Consider the following 16,933-nt stretch of genomic DNA (forward strand, 5'->3'; position numbering starts at 1 on the left):
TAAAGGGCCTTAAAACTTAGCACGCTCCAGAGGTAGCAATCAGGGTGCAATGTTTAAATGAGTAGTATAGGAGGGAGGAGGAACTTGGGGCTTGCAGAACATGCTTCAAAGCTTATAAGCTTACTGAATTCACAAATTGGGGAGATTAAGAGTTCCCGATTAATTGGCGATACTCCGCCGTGGCACGTATCAAACGATCAACTTTACTTAACTCGAGCCAACACGATGCGGCTAGTAGAGGCACGAGATTGCAGGCCAACTTAGACGTGGCGCGACGATGGAAGTGTAGCTGCAGCAGAAATACGTCTCTGCTCTGCGCCCAGGAAACAGGAACGCGTCGTCCTCTGGCAAAACCACCCTGCCAACACACATCAGAAGGGAACAGTAATCTGCGAAAATAAGGCTACAGACGAGAATGCCTAGGATGTAGGCAATATTAACTTATTGCTGAAGCGCATACACATTCAAGCTACAAGCTTAACACTCCATAAAATTACAAAGTGTACAACTTTGCTTCCGGCGCTTTTTCCACAACATTTGAGGCTTTAATGAAACAAATTGGTTACACGTGTATCACTCAAAATATTTTTCATCGTTGGCCACTACTTTCTCCCATCTTTCGGGCAGTGTACGAATCCGGCGTCAAAAAAATTGTTCATCTTTTGAAGTGATCCACGAATCGATCCAATTTGTGACTTGTTCATGAGAGCGGAAGTGTTGCTTAGCCAGGCCATGATCCAATAATCCAAACAGGTGATAGTCAGAGAGAGCAATGTCTGGAGAATACGGCGGGTGGGTAGGACTTCCCATTCCAACGTTTCCAAATACGTTTTGACTTCTTTTGCAACGTGGCGTCGAGCATCGTCGTGCTGCAAAATCACTTTATCGTGCCTCTCGCTGGATTACGGCCGTTTGTCTCTTAATGCTCTGCTCAAACGCATTAATTGTGTTCGATAACGAGCACTTGTGATAGTTTCACTTGGTTTTAACACCTCATAGTACCCGACGTCGAGCTGGTCCCACCAAATGCAGAGCATGATCTTGGAGCCGGGAATATTCAATTTGGCCGTCGATGCGGAAGCATGACCGGGATATCCTCACGATTTTTTTCGTTTAGAGTTATTATGATGAACCCATTTTTCGTCCCCGGTCACAATGCGATGCAGACATCCCTTCCGTTTTTGCCTCTGAAGCAACAGTTCACAAACACACAAACGCAGTTCAATGTCTCTTGGTTTCAGCTCACACAGGACCCAAGTCCTTTCTGAATCATGCCCATAGCCTAGAGACGTTTTGAAATGGCTTGCTGTGTCACTATCACTAAACGTGCCAATTCTTCTTGAGTTTGACGCGAGTTTTCACTCAGCAATGTCTCCAATTCTGCATCTTCGAAAACATTCTCTCTCCCACCACTATGCCGGTCTACGAAGTTAAAATCACCGTTCTGCAAGCTTTGAAACTACTCACGACACGTTCTTTCACTAACAGCGTCCTTACCATACGTACTTGGGAGTATTCGATGAGACTCAGAAGCTGTTTTCTTCATATTGAAACAAAATTGTAACACCTCCCGCAAATGACGATAATTAGGCTCGTAAACTGCCATTTTCAATCAAAAACAACTTTATGATGCAACCACATGTCGACTAATGTTTGAAAGAGGTTATGTCGACCGACGTCCAAGCTAACTGCCTGACGTGTGCGATCTGTTTCTTTCGACCGCTACTTACCGTTGTCACCACCTATCGGCAAACGACGGAAGCAAAGTTTTACACCTTGCATTTAAAATCCAAAAGCGTGATATATCACCGCCTGCTAATGCAATGACTAGGGCATACTCATCTACAAAGAGTGCCTTGCCTTCAACACAAACTGTGGTACACTTTCAAGTTGATCATCTCAATTCATAACAGAGAATGCTCGTACACTAGCACGAAAAATGGCCTGGAAGAATAAATTACATAACCTAACCAATGACAGGGTTGCAGCCTCTCCCCGATGTTATTCAATCTGTATATTGAGCAAGCAGTAAAGGAAACAAATGAAAAATTCGGAGTAGATATTAAAATCCATGGAGAAGAAATAAAAATTTGAGGTTCGCCGATGACATTGTAATTCTGTCAGAGACAGCACAGGACTTGAAAGAGCATTTGAACGAAACGGACAGTGTCTTGAAGGGAGGATATAAGATGAACATCAACAAAAGCAAAACGAGGATAATGGAATGTATTCGAATTAAGTCAGGTGATGCTGAGGGAATTAGATTAGGAAATGACACACTTAAAGTAGTAAAGGAGTTTTGCTATTTGGAGAGCAAAATAACTGGTGATAGTCGAACTAGAGAAGATATAAAATGTAGACTGGCAATGGCAAGGAAAGCGTTTCTGAAGAAGAGAAATTTGTTGACATCGAGTATAGATTTAAGTGTCAGGAAGTCGTTTCTAAAAGTATTTGTATGGAGTGTAGCCATGTATGGAAGTGAAACATGGACAATAAATAGTTTGGACAAGAAGAGAATAGAAGCTTTCGAAATGTGGTGGCACAGAAGAATGCTGAAGATGACATAACTAATGAGGAGGTATTGAATAGGATTGGGGAGAAGACAAGTTTGTGGCACAACTTGACTAGAAGAAGGGATCGGTTGGTAGGACATGTTCTGAGGCATCAAGGGATCACCAATTTAGTACTGGAGGGCAGCGTGGAGGGTAAAAATCGTAGAGGGAGACCAAGAGATGAATACACTAAGCAGATTCAGAAGGATGTAGGTTGCAGTAGGTACTGGGAGATGAAGAAGCTAGCACAGGATAGATTAGCATGGAGAGCTGCATCGAACCAGTCTCGGGACTGAAGACCACAACAACAACAACCAATGACCATCCACACAATCACTCGGATACGCGTTAACATAACAGTATAATTCCATAAAAACACAAATGTGGCCTTACGATAACAAGCACCAGCGAAAAACAACACTTAACTCCACTTAGGTGTGAAGAAGCCGTAACTTACCGGATTCAAAGCCGCGGTGTTATTGCATCCAATCCGTATGGGCGGTCCTCGAAGTGCCATAAAATTTTAAGCTTACAGAGTAGGCCGGGAACTTGCTGACCAGGTTGCACGCAACGTCCACTGCCTGCCGCCACCAATCTGTAAGCGAGGTGACAAAGCTTGCCCCCGACCGATTTAGCCACTCGAGGCTTCCCGAGCCCCGTACAGGACAGCAGGAGTCCCCCAAAACCAAAAACTTGCCAACTCCTTCCCTCCATCGAACTGTCATCATCATAGCCCGCGAAACCAACTACAAACGCCTCGACCAAAGACACTAGGTCCCGACATATGATCGGATCGATATCGGCAACGCAAGCAGCTCGTGGGGTGTCGGTCGTTGTGGCCGAGCGGTTCTAGGCGTTTCAGTCCGGAACCGGGCAGCTGCTACGGTCGCAGGTTCGAATCCTGCCTCTGCCATGGATGTGTGTGATGTCCTTAGGTTAGTTAGGTTTAAGTAGTTCTAAGTTCTAGGGGACTGATGACCTCAGATTTTAAGTTCCATAGTGCTCAGAGCCATTTGAACCATTGTTGACCTCGAGGCGCCAGTGGAGTGCCATGTCCGGCAAAATTAAAACCGCCATGGCTCACGATGTTTTGCCTATATTTTGTACTATTTGATTATTATGAGAGAGGTGAAAGACGAATTGAGTTGTGTAACAAGTTTCAGCTAGTAATACGCAAAGATTTCACTTAGATTTAATCATAGTCAGAAAGATTTCGAAATCAGATACTGGATTGTAAGGCGCACGCCGGAGCAGATAGAGACTCAGATCACAATATAGTAGTGATGAAGAGTAGGCTGAAGTTTAAGACATTAGTCAGGAAGAATCAACAAGCAAAGAAGTGGGATACAGAAATACTAAGGAATGACGAGATACGCTTGAAGTTCTCCTATAGATATAGCAATAAGGAACAGCTCGAAAGGCAGTACAGTTCAAGAGGAATGGACATCTCTAAAAAGGGCCATCACAGAAGCTGGGAAGGAAAACATAGGTACAAAGAAGGTGACAGTGAAGAAACCGTGGGTAACAGAAGAGATACTTCAGTTGATTGATCAAAGGAGGAAGTACAAAAATGTTTCGCGGAACTCATAAATACAGAAATGCAAGTCGCTTAGGAATGAAATAAACAGGAAGTGCAGGGAAGCTAAAATGAGTTTGCTGACGGAAAAATGTGAAGACATCGAAAAACAAATGATTGTCGGAAGGACAGACTTAGCATTCAGGAAGGTCAAAGCAACCTTTGGTGACATTAAAAGCAACGGTGGTAACATTAAGAGTGCAACGGGAATTCCACTGTTAAATACAGAGGAGAGAGCAGATAGGTGGAAAGAATACATTGAAAGCCTCTGAGGGTGAAGATTTGTCTGATGTGATAGAAGAAGAAACAGGAGTCGATTTAGAAGAGATAGCGGATCCAGTATTAGAATCGGAATTTAAAAGGACTTTGGAGGACTCACGGTCAAATAAGGCAGGATGGATAGATAACATTCCATCAGAATTTCTAAAATTATTGGGGGAAGTGGCAACAAAACGGCTATTCACGTTGGTGTGTAGCATGTATGGGTCTGGCGACATACCATCTGACTTTCGGAAAAATATCATCCACACAGTTCCGAAGACAGCAAGAGCTGACAAGTGCGAGAATTATCTTAGAATCCGCTTAACAGCTCATGCATCCAGGTAGTTTAAAGGAATAATATACAGAGAAATGGAAAAGAAAATTGTGGATGCGCTAGATGATGATCAGTTTGGCTTAAGGGAAAGTAAAGACACGAGAGAGGCAATTCTGTCGTTGCGGTTAATAATGGAAGCAAGACTAAAGAAAAATCAAGACACGTTCATAGGATTTGTCGACCTGGAAAAAGCGTTCGACAATGTAAAATGGTGCAAGATGTTCAAAATTCTGAAAAAAAGTTGTGGTAAGGTGTAGGGGGAGACGGGTCATATACAATATGTACAACAATCAAGAGGGAATGATAAGAGTTGACGACCGAGAACGAAGTGCTCGTATTAAGAAAGGTGTAAGACAAGGATGTAGCCTTTGTCCCCTATTGTTCAATTTGTACATCGAGGTAGTAATGATGGAAATAAAAGGAAAGTTCAAAGTGGAATTAAAATTCAAGGTGAAAGGATATCAATAATATGATTCGTTGATGACATTGCTATCCTGAGTGAAGTAGAATTACATGATCTGCTAAACGGAATGAACAGTCTAATGAGTACAGATTATGGAGTGAGAGTAAATCTTAGAAAGACGAAGATAATGAGAAGTAGTAGAAATGAGAACAGCGAGAAAATATCAGGATCGATGGTAACGAAGTTAAGGAATTCTGCTACCTAGGCAGTAAAATAACCAATGACGGACGAAGCATGGAGGACGTCAAAAGCAGACTAGTTATGGCAAAAAAGGCAAGTCTACTAATATCAAATATCGGCCTTAATTTGAGGAAGAAATTTCTGAGAATGTACGTCTGGAGTACAGCATTGAATGGTAGTGAAACATGGACTGTGGGAAAACTGGAACAGAAGAGGATCGAAGCATTTGAGATGTGGTGCTACAGACAAATTTTGAAAATTAGGTGGACTGATAAAGTAAGGAATGTGGAAGTTCTGTGCAGAATCGGTCAGGAAAGGAATGTGTGGAAAACACTGACAAGGTAAAGGGACATGATGATAGGACATCTTTTAAGACATCAGGGAACTAGAGGGAACAGTAAGAAGGCAAAAACTGTAGAGAAAGACAGAGTTTGGAGTACATCTAGCGAATAATTGAGGACGTATGTTGCAAGTGGTACTCTGAGATGAAGACGTTAGCACAGTCAGAAGACTGATGACCAAAAACAAACTGTGTCTTGACACGCAACAAGACGAGTTCTCGCAAGTTTCTGAAGTAACAGGCTACCTCTCATTTAACGTGTTTCCTTGACACAATACAAACAACATCGTACCAAATCTTTGCTTTCGTGGTCTGTGGTTTCCCTCCTTTTGTCTCTTCCTTTATCAGTGAATCATCGAAACTCAGCTAAACATGATGGAGCCTGTGCCACTCGCAGTCGGGACAGCAGAAGAATCACAGGCAAGATTTAATATCAAATGTTTTTTATTCCAGTCTTTAATCACAACATCAATTCTTTTGACGATGACCGGTTTCAGTCAGTGATGACCATCCTACAATATATATATATATATATATATATATATATATATATATATATATATATATATATATATATATACCTAGTGAACAGTGTGTCTGTCAACACAAAAACATTACCTATCACTGTATACTGTCATACAACCAGGGAATATGTCACAGCTGGTGAAGATTTAACATCGCAGGGAACAAGAAAAACGGAGAGACAGATTAATTATTCGGGCACGCTTCATTCAGCTTCGTAAACGCCCTCCATCAGCCACAAATTTAATTACTACATTTCAGAGGGCTTCGAAGCCAGTTGGACTTGTGGAAGGTGAAATATCAGTCGAGTAGGAAGTGATCTGCCCGTTACAGGAGACTCAGCTGTTCTGCTAGCATCTCCCTGTGGAAGGAAGATTTGTCATCGGTAGACAGCGCCCAGACCTACAGGGGAATAAAAGGGCGTGAGGCGAGGCGAGGCGAGGATAGCGGCTGCAGCGCACCTGCGAGGACCCATACCAATAGCAGCCGCGCCCACTCTTCCGGAATTGCCTCGCATTTCGCGGGCGGCCACATGCGCAATTTCCGGCCTGCGGACACGAAAACGGCAGCCGAGGAAAATCCACTCACCCCTCCCCAGAGGAGGTGAGATCGTCTTTTTTCTTCGTATGTGTCACGGCTGCCAGGCGGCGTCCTCGAATATACGAAAACGACTGGCGGACAAATTTTCTAGCGAGTCAAATTCAGCCACTTCGTCTTCATATCCCTATTCAGTAGGCGGACCATGTGTCGTCCTGTGTGTCTGTCACTAAAGCAGCACAAAGCTTTGCCTTATATGAGTGAGCGTCTAGTTGACAATGTGAATACATTATCTGTCTATATTACACTGTTTGCCATTAAATTTTGCAATTCCATGACGGTTTCCTGGGTGGTTGATTGGTTCGTTGGTTAAGCTCTTCTAGTAGGTCACAGATTCCTGCCCACCTGGGCGCCGCAAGAATGAGGCGAAGACATATTTTTGCAAAGTCTGGATGGTTTTCTAATTATAAAGGCTGGTTGTCGTCACGTAGAACAATCATGTAAAATAGTTTGAAGGACTGTTGCCCTGTAAAGGCGAGGCTTCTTACTGACGTTCACCTGCGAGCTGTCCAGTAGGGTTATAGTTGGCAGATGAGTTATGAAATACTAAATCCTCTTATCCCGTACAAGCAGTCTGAAAAGTATCTTATTGTCGAATGTGACCCTAAAGTACCTGACGTGACTGCTCCATGGGATTTCCTGACGGTGAAGAATCAGCTTGTCTCTCAAATCCGGGCTGCGTCGGGTAAACATCACCACTTTCATTTTGTCTGCATTGATAGCAATTGTATTTTCCTTGGCCCAATCTTCCACGTGAGTAGGCGAGCGACGACCGCGTTGATTCTTGAGCTACAGGTCAGCAGAGCAGTGTCGTCCGCGAATTGGTCAAACACCACCCGAGGCAGTAGCGGAATGTCATTGACATAGATGACAAAGAGTAGTGGAGACAACGCAAAACTCTGAGGGGCGCAGTTTGTGAGGAGACTGAGGACAGAGCGCTGTCCCTCAGCTTTACCAGCCCTAATTTTCATTCTGCTGCCTTTAGATCGCTCACCAGTGCACGGTCACGCAATCAAAGCCACACTGTGAAGTGCAAGTTGAGAATAGGGCAAAAGCCAACAAAAGAGAGATCTAACAACGAAGGCTGAAAAGCATGTCTTGAACATAATATATTTTGAATTGTCGGCTGCGGTGTACATAGTACGATTCGACGCGACTCATGTTTTTCATCACCTTATTAGTATGGCAGAGAATACGAAATGACCCTATCTGACTCATCAGTGTTAAAGAGCATACCACAATTGAAGTCCAAACATATTTAATTCATTTCTTCTGCTTCGATCATTATGATAGATAAAGAAGAGACTTAAATGTCTCAGGGAAAAATTTAATTATAAGGTCTATAAGATCAGCTAGAGTGCTATACCAATGCCGGAGACCCCTGGGAAAATAAGCTGAAGATATGACTTCAGTTGTGTGCTGGGGAGGGCACTCTACTTGAGTAGTTCGTGCAGCAGTGAATAAAACGTTCTCGGTTTTCAAGCCGCGTCAATTCCAATAAAATCCTCGAGCTTTCGATGACCATCTTCGCCATCGTCGTCAGGAGTTCACTGACTGCCGGGGCTGCTACGGTTTCTCGCTTATATAGGCATGATGACATCATCAGCAGCCAATCAGATAGACCAAATGTGGCGCGCTCGCGTAAGTGGACTCTGGCAGCTATCGGAGCTATTGTTTGTGGCAGCACCAGTGACGTCAGGTGGTGCCAGGGGCTCCCGCTTTCTCTCGATGTCCAACGCCCGCCCCCATGCCCTGCTGAGTGTGTACACCTGGTCTCTGTTGAAATTGTTGTTGTTTAAACGAATCTCGGCCGCTTCCTTGATAACGGAGTCCCAATATGTAGATGCATGAGCCAACACTTTCGTATTATCGAACTGTATTTTACGTCCGTTTTCTAGGCAATGCTCCGCTATGGCCGACTTGTCAAGCTCCATTTGTTTTATATGCGCTTGAGCTCAGCACAACGCTCCGCAACCGTGCGAATTGCTTGTCCGATATACATTCTGCCATATTCACAGGGTACACCATACACGCCGGACACTCGAAGAGCAATGTCGTCTTTAACAGGGCGCAACATACCTCGTATCTTGGGGGCGGATCGGAACACTGGTCTTAACCCATGTTTCTGCAGCAGACGTCCTAACTTGGTGCTAGTTGCTCCACAGTATGGCAGGACTGCAGTCCGTTTGGCGTCTTCTACTGATTCACCAGGTGTCGGCGGCCCTTTAAAGCGTTTGCGATGTCTCTTTTGCTGTATCATTTTCCCCTAAAATAGACGGGGCTTGAAAACCGAGAACATTTTATTCAGGTATGCCGCCGCGAAAGACTCCGAGAAATCGTGCAGAAATATTAACCATCGTGTTGTGGTAGTTCAATGGTTAGTATTTCTGCCTAGCAAGCAAGAAGACCCGGGTTCGAATCCCGGCCGCAGAACAAAATTTTAATTCATTTCTTCTGCTTCGATCATTATCGTACATATAAGTGTTTTTTGGATTCGGCTGCAATTAATAAGTTTTGAATCGGTGTTCCTCATATCTGCTGCCCTACCGCAGGATAGATCAGACGTGCGCAGCTAACTAGTCTCGAAGAGCCGGCTGGGTGTGGGCTGGACGGAGACTGGACGCCGCCACGTCGTTACGCCGGCCACCGCGGACTGAGTGATCCGTGACGCTACCACGGCTGACAGCGGCAATATTTCACGCGGCCCGGCTGCCGCGGCAAAGGGAAGGCCTGCCCGCCGGCGGGTCGGGGACACAAACCTTGTAATTGATCCGAAAATCTCTCCCGCCGAGGGGGGAATTAATAATGCGCCGGCGATAGATAATCAGGTAATGGCGCCGCCATAAATTACTGCGCCGACGGGCGGAGGCAGCAGATTCCTGAGGCGCTGGGCTGGCAGCTGGGCAGCTCACCGACAGGGAGGGGGGGGGGGAGGAAGGGGGTGATTACTAAGAAGGAGTGAGCGGGAGGGGGAGGGGGCCTTGGAAAGTCATAGGGAGTACCAGAGTGATGGACAGCTGCACTTCATCTGCTGTAATGAAAGTACACCACTGGCCATTAAAATTGCTACACCACGAAGATGACGTGCTACAGACGCGAAATTTAACCGATACGAAGAAGATGCTGTGATATGCTAAAGATTAGCTTTTCAGAGCATTCACACAAGGTTGCCGCCGGTGGCGACACCCACAACGTGCTGGCATGAAGAAAGTTTCCAACCGATTTCTCATACACAAACAGCAGTTGACCGGCGTTGCCTGATGAAACGATGTTGTTATGCCTCGTGTAAGGACGAGAAATGCGTACCATCACGTTTCCGACTTTGATAAAGGTCGGATTGTAGCCTGTCGCGATTGCGGTTTATAGTATCGCGACATCGATGCTCGCGGTGGTCGAGATCCAATGACTGTTAGCAGAATATGGAATCGGTAAGTTCAGGAGGGTAATACGGAACGCCGTGCTGGACCCCAACGACCTCGTATCACTAGCAGTCGAGATGACAGGCATCTTATCCGCATGGCTGTAACGGATCGTGCAGCCACGTCTCGATCCCTGAGTCAACCGATGGGGACGTTTGCAAGACAACAACCATCTGCACGAACAGTTCGACGACGTTTGCAGCACCATGGACTATCAGCTCGGAGACCATGGCTGCGGTTACCCTTGACGCTACATCACAGACAGGAGCGCCTGCAATGGTGTACTCAACGACGAACTTGCGTGCACGAATGGCAAAACGTCATTTTTTCGGATGAATCCAGGTTCTGTTTACAGCATCATGATGGTCGCATCCGTGTTTGGCGACGTCGCGGTGAACGCACCTTGGAAGCGTGTATTCGTCATCGCCATACTGGCGTATCACCCGGCGTGATGGTGCGAGCGCCATTGGTTACACGTCTCGGTCACCTCTTGTTCGCATTGACGGCACTTTGAACAGTGGACGTTACATTTCTGATGTGTTACGACCCGTGGCTCTACCCTTCATTCGATCCCTGCGAAACCCTACATTTCAGCAGAATAATCACGACCGCATATCAGAGGTCCTGTACGGGCCTTTCTGGATACAGAAAATGTTTGACTGCTGCCCTGGCCAGCACATTCTCCACATCTCTCACCAACTGAAAACGTTTGGTCAATGTGGCCGAGCAACTGGCTCGTCACAATACGCCAGTCACTACTCTTGATGAACTGTGGTATCGTGTTGAAACAACACGCGTGTCAAAGCCGTTATTACGGCCAGAGGTGGTTGTCTGGTTACTGATTTCTCAGGATCTATGCACCCAAATAGCGTGAAAATCTAATCACATGTCAGTTCCAGTATAGTATATTTGTCTAATGAATACCCGTTATTATCTGCATTTCTTCTTGATGTAGCAATTTTAATGGCCAGTAGTGTAGATAGCGTACACACTCCTTTTAGTACAGAATCCGATCCGTCATCTTAGTGTAGAACTCGATCCATCAAATACTTTTGTTACAATAAGGAGCACAGACACGAATTATATTTGCTATCGTTAGGATTAAACCCATCTTTTTATTTTATTTTGTTCAGTATTGTGTTTTTCTGCTGTTTATCCAGTTAAGTAAAACACAGGATAAAGAAATAATAATCTTCCCTTCCGTTCCTACCATTGACGTATTGTAATACGCAACATTCTTGATCAATAAATGTTACACACAGAAAATTCGACAGTTCATGTCATACGTTGTCTCAGGAAGCTTGTTGTGGAACCCATTAATGCGGCATTCCATGTGGTAAGGCAACATGTCTGCAAGACATGAAGATAATATCTGTTCTTTCGGACATGTCGGAAAGAACATATACCATCGGTGACCATGCAACTCTCTTAGAATGAAATGATAATGAAATCAAGACACTAAGCTGTCGACAGGCGTTGATATACATATCAACGTGGACGAAAATGTGTGCCCCGACCGGCAGTCGAACACGGGATCTCCTGCTTACATGGCAGACGCTCTATCCATCTGAGCCACCGAGGGCACAGATGATAGTGCGACTGCAGGGATTTATCCCTTGCTCTTCCCCGTGAGACTCACAATCTCAACTTAATGTTCGCACACTACATTCGTAGTGCCCCTGCCTATTACACCCATTACTAGCGGCAGACAATCTTACCGAGTCCCGTAACAATTCGGGCAATGCGTGTGCATCCGCACAGAAGGAGGAGGTCAGTGGCAGGTTAGCCTTAATTAATGGCAGGGGCACTACGAATGTAGAGTGTGAACGCTAAGTTGGGATTATGGGTCTCACGGGTAGCGAGCACGGATAAATCCCTGCAGTCGCACTATCCTCTGTGCCCTCGGTGGCTCAGATGTTTAGAGCGTCTGCCATGTAAGCAGGATATCCCGTGTTCGACTGCCGGTCGGGGCACACATTTTCGTCCCCGTTGATGTATATCAAAGCCTGTCGGCAGCTTAGTGTCTTGATTTCATTATCATTTCATGCCTGTAAGACATCATTTCAGTGCTTACGACCGTGGTCGAGGAGTTGGACGGCTCGAACCCGGTCAGTGTCACTACTGTGGCTACAGGCCGCTGAAATTGGAAGTGCTATGCGAAAGCGTACCGGTGGTCGTACACGGACCACCACACAGCAGAGAGATCGATACGTAGCCCTAGTGGCGGAAAGTAACAGAGATCTCACTCCTATGTAGATCGCTGCAGACCTTGCAAACGCTACCAGTACACGTGTCTCTGCCAGAACAATTTCGTGGCGATTAAACCAGGCTGCAATATATGCTCGGACGCCTGTTAAGAGCACCCACTTCAGTCACTCCATCGTGGAGAAAGAGTGTGTTGGTGCAGTGGGGTGTCCTTCGGGGTCAGCAACAATCGTCCAGAGTGATGTTCTCCGCCGACTCCCTCTTCACTGTGGTAAGTGGTTCTGGAGATAGAGGGAAAAACATTACACACCACAGAACGTTCGTGAAAGTCGTCAGGATGGCCTAGGTGCTATGGTGTGACCAGACGTTATGGACAATGGCTGAACTGCGCAGCATATATTTGCGCGAGGTACCGTTGCAGTACAGTGGTACTGCAGGAAGGATATTCTGGATCATATCCGGATTTCCAGCATGCTGGGGTGTTGAAGGGTCAGCAGCTAGTGATACTACGAGGGCTATTCGGAGAGTGGGGAACGATAGGTCGCGAAATGGAAACGACTGTGAAATCCGACGGGCTTTTCACAGACGTTTTGGGCTGTGTCTCCATTACACCCGTAGATTGCATCAAGACGCTCTTTTCAGTTGTGAACGCACTATGAGTGAGTAAAGGTGCCTAGAACAACAATGTCTCCCGCCAAGTGGGAGGGTTCGCTGAGAGGCTTCGCCTTAAGGGGCCCACACCGTGGTTCATGTCGAAAAAAATCGATTTTCGGTTTTCATCGTATTTCGATAGATTAAGGTTTTATTGAAGTACTCTGAAAAGGATTTTTCTGAAAAAAAATTTTTTCGAGCATTTAAAGAGCATTTTCCTACCACGTGTGTTTATGTGCCACGCCCACTTTCCTGTCACCCACTTTTCTGCATATATTTTAGATCTTTATAAACCCTACATTGCACGTTAGGGTTTTTTTTTTTTACTCCTGAGTGTGCTGGCTATCCTTGGAATTCAAAGGTCGGTATTCTTTTGTTTCTGCTGTTTGTAAACAACACACTTTCAATTAGAAGATGGAAAATTGTCGACCGGACAGGGTCAGTTAACTAAAACTGAAATAGAAAACTTGCAGGTATACTATGGGCAGGCAATTGGGAGAAATAAAGAAAATCTGGAGGCAATGAAGAGAAATGTTCGGGCCATATTCTTCCATAAGTCCTCTACTGATGATAAGCCATGTCATGGATTGTGTCCATCAGGAGAAAATTCGTGGTGCAAATACAACAAGCTCAGGCAACTGGAGAATTTTATTCTCACCAGCATTCTCTTCCTGCTGCTGTTATTACACCATTTTCAGAGACTTGGCTCATCCTGACCTTCTAAGGAAATGCCTGCACAGGCAGACACAGAACCCAAATGAATGTTTCAACAGCATAATTTGGAACCGCCTTCCCGAAACTGTATTTTTAAGCATGCATATAATGAAACTAGGAGTTCACGATGCTGTTATTATATTCAGTTGTGGTAATATTGGAAAGTGTTGGATACTGAAAAGGCTGGGAATCAATCCTGGTGAAAATATGATCACCGGGCTGTAACATTGCGATAAAATGAGGATAGCCGATGCAGATAGGTCTGCATCTAATATGGCCAAGAAAGCAAAACAAACATCCAGGAAGGTGAAAAAGAAGCTGGAAGACCCGCTAGAGGCCAAAGAAGGACCATCACATGCAGCAGGACAGTTTTAATTAACTGTCAGTAACAAATTTCAAAAGTTTTTTCTTAAAGTCAATTTCCTGCAAACTAAAATGTTCAGTACATATGCCCCATTATATCAGAAACTATCATAGATAAATGAATGAGATATTCAGAGACTCTGCATAACTTAATAAGCCACCTCTGGTAATACATTCATTAATATTCCCCCATTAGGAAGTTAATAAAAATATTTTCTGTAGAAAAAACGTAATATTTTTTGTTAATAAATTTAAAAAAGTATTTCCTAAAAACAATAAAATGGATAAAGTAGATTTTAGTACAGTTGACTCTATTAGCATCATGTAACATACAGTAAAAATATTAAGGTCCTGCATCAAATAGTTTTTCTAGAAATGGGTCAAATACTTCCCTAAATTAACATGGGTTAGATAGGCAGGGTGTGATCCCCTTAATGAATGCAACCCACCTAACACCGCTGCCACGCACTTCCTTCTTCATGGCAATTCTCAGCCGCACTCTGCGGGGGCAGTGAAGACGCTCCTGCAGTCTTTTCGATGGGAAGTATTCGATCACCCATTATACAGCCCTAATTGACTTGTCCTGAGTACCATCTCTGTTCACATGAAACGCTGGATACGAAGACAACACTTAGGCGCAGGCTACGCGCTATAGACCAGCGTAGGGAATTATCGGAAAGCACAGGCGGTTGCCTTCTACGACGATGGTGATGTAAATTTGTTATAACGCTGAGACAAATGTCTAAGTCGGAGCGGCGACTATGTAGAGAAGTAACTGGAAGGTGGACATAAAAGTTTTCTGGGTTTGGTACCGCATCATAATGTAAAAGCTACTGCTGTTATAGAAAAGCCAACGTTTCGGCCTTCTTCTGGGTCTAACGACTGACTCTGGCCGCGGAAGCCTACGCAATTATATTAACTGGAAGGTATAGCTAAATCTGCAAAGAAAACAGTTTTGATTTTCACTGTGATTTCCATTTGGCGACCGATCGTTTCTTCTTTCCGAACAGTCCTCGCATTTCAATGTGACAAACATGTAAAGTTGTAAAATAGTTCTTTGTATTACTTGATGATAACTAGTTTCAGCGTTTTGTGGATTGTTGTTGTTGTTGTTGTTGTTGTTGTTGTGGTCTTCAGTCCTGAGACTGGTTTGATGCAGCTCTCCATGCTACTCTATCCTTTGCAAGCTTCTTCATCTCCCAGTACCTACTGCAGCCTACATCCTTCTGAATTTGCTTAGTGTATTCATCTCTTGGTCTCCCGCTACGATTTTTATCCTCCACGCTGCCCTCCAGTACTAAATTGGTGATCCCTTGATGCCTCAGAACATGTCCTACCAACCGATCCCTTCTTCTAGTCAAGTTGTGCCACAAACTTCTCTTCTCCCCAATTCTATTCATTACCTCCTCATTAGTTATGTGATCTACCCATCTAGTCTTCAGCATTCTTCTGTAACACCACATTTCGAAAGCTTCTATTCTCTTCTTGTCCAAACTTTTTATCGTCCACGTTTCACTTCCATACATGGCTACAGTCCATACAAATACTTTCAGAAACCACTTCCTGACACTTAAATCTATACTCGATGTTAACAAATTCCTCTTCTTCAGAAACGCTTTCCTTGCCATTGCCAGTCGACATTTTATATCCTCTCTACTTCGATCATCATCAGTTATTTTGCTCTCCAAATAGCAAAACTCCTTTACTACTTTAAGTGTCTCATTTCCTAATCTCATTCCCTCAGCATCACCAAAATTAATTCGACTACATTCCATTATCCTGGTTTTGCTTTTGTTGATGTTCATCTTATATCCTCCTTTCAAGACACTGTCCATTCCGTTCAACTGCTTTTCCAAGTCCTTTGCTGTCTCTGACAGAATTACAATGTCATAGGCGAACTTAAAAATCCGAAACTTGTCATCATGAAGCACTAAAAAGAGCTATTTTGCAACTTTGGCTGTTTTTCGTATTGAAATGGATCGTATTCGTCTGTTTAGGTGAGCCGTAGGTCCCGATTTCCTGTTCATGGACGACAATAACCGTCCACGCAGGACCGCTTAGGTGTCTTACACATTGAAACCTAAACCTTACAGAGCATGCTTGGGATTCTCCTGGCAGACGTTTTTCTCAACAAACACTACCTCCCTGAGCCGTGCGATAGCTGAAAACCACCTTGAGAGAGCAGTGGACATTATCACACTAGTACACCTCAGTTGTTTGGTAGCCAGCATGAATAACAATTTCAAGATGTCCATTAGTGTCCAAGAAGTGCACATTTTTTTACAGAGTGACATACGAGGTGTGGCTAGAAAAAAACCGGACTAGCACTGGTGAAACAATAAAACGAATGCAATAAGGCTGAAAGTCGCGTGGCCTGTCACGTGACTCTCGCTCCGCCTACTGCTCGAGTTTCATCTGCCTCCTGCACTCAGTCTGCCCGTGGCGTCTGTTTTAAGTAGTTGACGTTTTGTCTGTGCGTCGGAAAATGTTGAGTGTACAGAAAGAACAGCGTGTTAACACCAAATTTTGTTTCAAACTAGGAAAATCTGCAAGTGAAACGTTTGTAATGTTACAACAAGTGTACAGCGATGATTGTTTATCGCGAACACAAGTGTTTGAGTGGTTTAAACGATTTAAAGATGGCCGCGAAGACACCAGTGATGACACTCGCACTGGCAGACCATTGTCAGCAAAAACATGAAGAATCTGCCTAACACTTTCCTTGTCAACTCCTGTTAACTCAGACACTGCTCTGA

Source organism: Schistocerca cancellata, chromosome 6, assembly GCF_023864275.1.
Source record: "Schistocerca cancellata isolate TAMUIC-IGC-003103 chromosome 6, iqSchCanc2.1, whole genome shotgun sequence".
NCBI lineage: Eukaryota > Metazoa > Arthropoda > Insecta > Orthoptera > Acrididae > Schistocerca > Schistocerca cancellata.